The 6,000-nt window shown below is 43.3% G+C and overlaps 1 pseudogene; it reads right to left on the reverse strand.

Annotated features, from left to right (window-relative positions):
• Positions 1 to 703: 703 nt before the first annotated feature.
• On the reverse strand, positions 704 to 3,694 carry LOC125164167 (60S ribosomal protein L23-like; annotated as a pseudogene).
• Between the last annotated feature and the right edge of the window lie 2,306 nt (positions 3,695 to 6,000).

The following is a 6,000-nucleotide window of genomic DNA, read 5'->3' on the forward strand; positions in this document are numbered from 1 at the left end:
TCAAAACCAGGGACTGACATCAGTAGGTTGGTACCAGACTACAGACCTTATTTAATTTTCACTAAATAACAGTCGTTACTTTTTTTTTTTTTTTTAAAGTAGGCTCCATGCAGCATTGGAGCCCAATGCGGGGCTTGCACTCATGACCCTGAGTTGAAGATCTGAGTAAGATCAGGAGGCAGATGCTTAACCGATTGAGCCACTTAGGTGCCCCTGGTTCATTATTTTTTTACTGCATTTGTGTGTGTAGAGTCCTACGTAATTTTATCCCATATATAGATTTGTGTAACTACCACCAAAATCAAGATACAGAACTGTTTCGGGGGCGCCTGGGTGGCTCAGTCGTTAAGCGTCTGACTCTTGGTTTTGGCTCAGGTCATGGTCCCATGGTTTGTGGGTTCAAGCCCTGCATCAGGCTCTGTGCTGATGGTGCAGGGCCTGCTTGGGATTCACTTTTCCCTCTCTCTCTGCCCCTACCCCTCTTGTGCACTTTCTCTCTCAAAATAAATAAACTTAAAAATAATTTTAAAAAATTATGAAAAGACACAGAACAATTTCATTACCACAAAGGAATTCTCTCAGGCCACCCACCTCTTTGTACTCACACCCCCGCCTACTTCATCCCCCTCCCATCCCTAGAAACCAGTCATCTGTTCTCCAGCTCTGTGGTTTTATCATTTTGGGGAGTGTTGTATAAATGGACTCATAAAGTATGTAATTTTGGGGGGAACAAATAATTTTTATTAGTATTTTTAACAAAGACACCAAAGAATTGTGCAATGGTGCCAGCGTTGGATGCAATCCTTGGCCACAAGTCTATACACTCTTTTGCAACTGGTCCAGTGACAGCACAGTCGTTCATTTTGCCTTGTATTTTGCTATGACCTCCACCTTATCTTCAAAATAGAGAAACACACCGTCTGTCCTCCAATATGACTTTTGTGGTCAAATTGCCACTGCTGTATGTACCTTTTTTCTGAGCTCTGCTGTGCCTTTCTTTACTATGGCCATCACCATGACATCCACAGCAGCAGGAAGTCTGTTCAGTTGACACTTGATCCCTTTCAGAGAGATGATATACAGATTTTTGGCTCCTGTGTTGTCAGGCTAGTAGATCACGACTCCTACCAGAAGACCCAGGGAAATCCAGAATTTCACGCCAGAGGACCCACCACATCCTCATTTCGACACCTTAAACGTTGGAAAGGGACAGAAAGAGTATGTAATCTTTTGAGATTGCCTTTTTCCACCAAAGCAGAATTCCCTTGGGGGTCCATTCTGGTTGCTGCTTGTATCAGCAATTCATCCCTTTTTATTTCTGAGTAGTATTCCATTATGTGGACATTCTAGAGTTTGTCCAACCATTCATCCATTGAAGGACATTGGAATTGTTTCTAATATTTTTCTACCATACATAAACATTTGTGCTATGAACATTTGTATACATGTTTTGGGGGGAAATAAATTTTTATTTCTCTGAGATAAATGTCCAAGAGCATGAGTGCTGAATCGTATGGTAAACACTGCAAAAAAAATTTTTTTTTCAGAGTATCTATGCCATTTTACTTTCACAGCAGCAATGTATGAGATCCAGTTTCTCCAAATCCTTGTCAGCATTGGGCATGATCAATGTTTCTTACTTTAGCTGTTCTAATACATGTGTAGTGATGGCTCATTGTGATTTTAATTAATGTCACATCTTTTCAGACTGTTTTTTTTTTTTTTTTTGAGAGAGAGAGAGAGCATGTGCATGTGCTGGGGAGGGGCAGAGGGAGAGGGATAGAGAATCCCAAGCAGGCTCCATGCTCAGCATGGAGCCCAGTGCGGGCCTTGATCCCACAACTCTGGGATCTTGACCTAAGCTGAAATCAGAGTTGGATGCTCAACCCACTGAGCCACCCAGGTGCCCCTATTTTCTTTCATTCTTTCTTTTGTTCCCTCCTGCTCCTCCTCTTTCTTTCAATAAACTCTCTAAAGTATAACATACATATAGAAAATCATAAGGGTACAGTTCTAGACGTTTCTCACAAAGTGAATACACCGGTTAACCGGGACTTCAATTAAGAAAAGAACATTTCTTCTTTCTCTCGCCCAGAAATCCCCCACCCGAGGTGTCCACTGTTCTGACTTCTAGTACTAGAGATTAGTTTTGCCTGTTTTTAAACTTCATATAAATGGAATCGGTCAATATATCTTCTTTTGTATCTGCTTTTACTCATAAGATTCATCAAGTGTTCTTGTGAAACATCTCTAAGAGTGACTGACTGTCAACTTGAGATAGCAAATACCATGAAGATTTTTTGGAGTTAAATGTTAGGGTTCCAAACCACTTGGCTCACTGGTCACTTAGGCTTAATGTCAGCAGCCACCCAGCAAGTAGTTGTGATGTCTGACAGACACGAACGGTCAAATCTTGTTTGGGGATGATGAGGATAGTTGTTGGGCCAAAGCAACTTCTGAGGTATAAGCCACTGAGCCAACCTCTTACCCTCTCGACCTTCTTCTTGATCTATCTTGTCAGGGGAGTAAGAGTTGTTTTAAGGATAGCTTTCATAGGGGTGCCTGGGTGGTTCAGTGGCATTCGACTTCAGCTTAGGTCATGACCTCACAGTGGTCTGTGAGCTTGAGCCCCGAGTTGGGCTCTGTGCTGACAGCTCAGACCCTAGAGCCTGCTTTGGATTCTGTGTGTGTGTCTCTCTCTCTCTCTCTCTGCACCTCCCCTACTCATGCTCTGTCTCTCAAAAATGAATGAACGTTAAAAATTTGTTCTTAATTAAAAAAATAGCTTTGGTAATGGGGAAGCAGATTACCAAGAAAGAGGACAAATGAGTCAGAACAAGGATCAGACTTCCCTGAGGTGTGATGAACCATCAGCTTCCTAGTACCTCTCAACAAGTGACGTTCCTGAGGTCATTTGGGTAAAGGTAGAGGCTGATGGCCTGATCGGTGCCCCCCAATCCCCTCGCCAGTTCCTTTCCTCACCACTGGTATGCCGCTGCTGGTCGTAATCCGAAAACGTTTGTGTAGAAGTGAGAGTGGATCAGGGAAAACTTTGATGGAAGCTCTCACAGATGATACATTCGTTCTTTGTTCCAGGAAAGAGGAAGTAGCACATTTGGGGTTATTTTAGTCAAGATTAGTTCTAGCAGAGATAGAACGGCTATCTCTAAATTTGGTCCTTTCCTGTCTTCTGAGTTTTCTGTCCCTTCTGCAGATATCTTATAGTGATCATCTGGGGATTCAAACCTTCCCACCCTGAGTGTTATTATAGTGAAGTGTGTACTGGGGGCCAGGATGAAGCTGTTAGCTGTTTTGTAGGGTAGTCTGTACTGTGAGGTATGTGGTGTCACTCTCCGCAGAGGAGAAACTGACACTGAGAAGATAAGAAATTTTCCTCATGACTCAGCTGCCAAGCGGGGGAGCCGGGCTTGAACCCAGGACTGATACTGAGAGCCCTACTCTCTGCACGGCATCCTACAGCTCCCAGAACGGATAGGTGGCTGAAGTGAATTCTTAGTATTCGTCTTCTCTGGTTCCAGATGTTCAATGACAGAATGTTCTGCGGTGGGCCTAAGAAAGTGGCCATCACAAAGTGACCCAGTTCACCTTAGTCCTGCCCTTACTCATGTGAGGCTTGTTCAGGCATATCCAAATCAGAAGGCTGATTACAATTTTTAGACGTAACAACTGGCATGTTACCGAAAGTGAGAAAATGGAGATTTTTACTATCCCGTCCACAAATTGGATGGTTGGGTTAAACAGGTGGGTGAGGGAGCCGCTGAATGGCTGTCACTTTGCACAGGTTAGTTGTTTTCTCTGTCTCTTGTTATTTTTACTTGTTAAGTGGAGATAACTGTGGTACTTCTATATCATCCATGGCAAACGCTCAGGCACAGAAGAGCGCCTCGCATACAGTAAGTGATTAATTCCTGGGAGGTACCACCACCACCATCATCATTATCATTATCATCATCATCATCACCACCACCACCTGGAGATGTGGAGGAGGATGTGGAGGTGATGGGGTGGTGTCGAGTGGGAACTGAACTCAGGTCTCTGGGCTGAGATCCTGGTGTGGTTGACAGCTGCCTTTTCTAAGAAAATGCTTTCTGTTGAAGTTTACATTTGAAATATACATAGGTATTGTCCATGCTATTTTGTGAGGAAGGAATCTAATAAACAGAGAGTTTCTTTAGGAGACCAGCTTAATCCTCGGGGTATTTTATTGTATTTAAGTTTATTTATTTATTTCGAGAGACACAGAGTAAGAGTGTGAGGGGCAGAGCCGGAGGGAGACAGAATCCCAAGCAGGCTCTGCACTCTCAGTGGAGAGCCCGACCTGGGACTCAAACTCACAAAACTGAGACCATGACCTGAGCTGAAATCAGTTACCTAAGCGACTGAGCCACCCAGGTGCCCCAAATCTTTGGGGCATGTTAAATTAGTTTATATTTGAGAAAGATTCAAATTCAGAGTTAAATATTAACCTTCATTTTGAAAGTATTCACTATTATGTTGCACTTTCTCTTTATTTTCGGAATACACTAACATATTCCATCAAGGGTTCCGGGGTTGTGCTAACAGTTTCATTCAAGCAAAACCCAATTCCGTCTTACCAGTCTGCAGGCTCCTCCAACAATGACCCGTTTCATTCCCCCATGCCTTAGCTGAGCTTCTGTTTTTGGTGGATTCCAGCTCTCTGAAAGGTGAGTGGCCTGTTCCTTCTGCATCACCCTTGTCTCTGGCTGTAGGTTTCACATAAACTCTATGTATACAATACGTAAACCAGATGGACACCATCTGAGTAGAGACTTTCTCCTCTGTTAGCTCTTCGGGATAAGCTGAAAATTTTGGCACCTGCTTGCCTGTGGCTCCTTTAGTCCCTGTTATGGCTTCTTTGTTTTAAACTGTGGAATTTCCAAGGTCATGACAATGTCAGTGTGGGAGAAGAGGGATGATTAACACTTGTTTTACTGCTATGGAAACACAGATATTGACTCTGGCATAACTTAATTTTTGCCTGAAAGGTGCTTTATATTAACTGAATCCATACTTAGAACATAGGACCTCCGTCCATATGTTGGCAGTTTTTATCTGTGTTTTAGGAATTATCCTGATTTCTAATGTTATGTCTTCTTTTAAAATTTTTTTTTTACTTCCAAAATGCATTTTTATTTTATTATTATTATTTTTTTATATATATGAAATTTATTGACCAATTGGTTTCCATACAACACCCAGTGCTCATCCCAAAAGGTGCCCTCCTCAATACCCATCACCCACCCTCTCCTCCCTCCCACCCCCCATCAACCCTCAGTTTGTTCTCAGTTTTTAACAGTCTCTTAAAATTTTTTTTTTTTTTCAACGTTTATTTATTTTTGGGACAGAGAGAGACAGAGCATGAACCGGGGAGGGGCAGAGAGAGAGGGAGACACAGAATCAGAAACAGGCTCCAGGCTCTGAACCATCAGCCCAGAGCCTGACGCGGGGCTCGAACTCACGGACCGCGAGATTGTGACCTGGCTGAAGTCGGACGCTTAACCGACTGCGCCACCCAGGCGCCCCAGTTTTTTTTTTTTTTTTTTTTTTTTTAAATTTTTTTTTTTTTTTTCAACATTTATTTATTTTTGGGACAGAGAGAGACAGAGCATGAACCGGGGAGGGGCAGAGAGAGAGGGAGACACAGAATCAGAAACAGGCTCCAGGCTCTGAACCATCAGCCCAGAGCCTGACGCGGGGCTCGAACTCACGGACCGCGAGATTGTGACCTGGCTGAAGTCGGACGCTTAACCGACTGCGCCACCCAGGCGCCCCAGTTTTTAACAGTCTCTTATGCTTTGGCTCTCTCCCACTCTAACCTCTTTTTTTTTTTTTTTCCTTCCCCTCCCCCATGGATTCCTGTTAAGTTTCTCAGGATCCACATAAGAGTGAAACCATATGGTATCTGTCTTTCTCTGTATGGCTTATTTCACTTAGCATCACACTCTCCAGTTCCATCCA

Source organism: Prionailurus viverrinus, chromosome A1 (assembly GCF_022837055.1).
Source record: "Prionailurus viverrinus isolate Anna chromosome A1, UM_Priviv_1.0, whole genome shotgun sequence".
In the NCBI taxonomy this organism is placed as follows: Eukaryota; Metazoa; Chordata; class Mammalia; order Carnivora; family Felidae; genus Prionailurus; species Prionailurus viverrinus.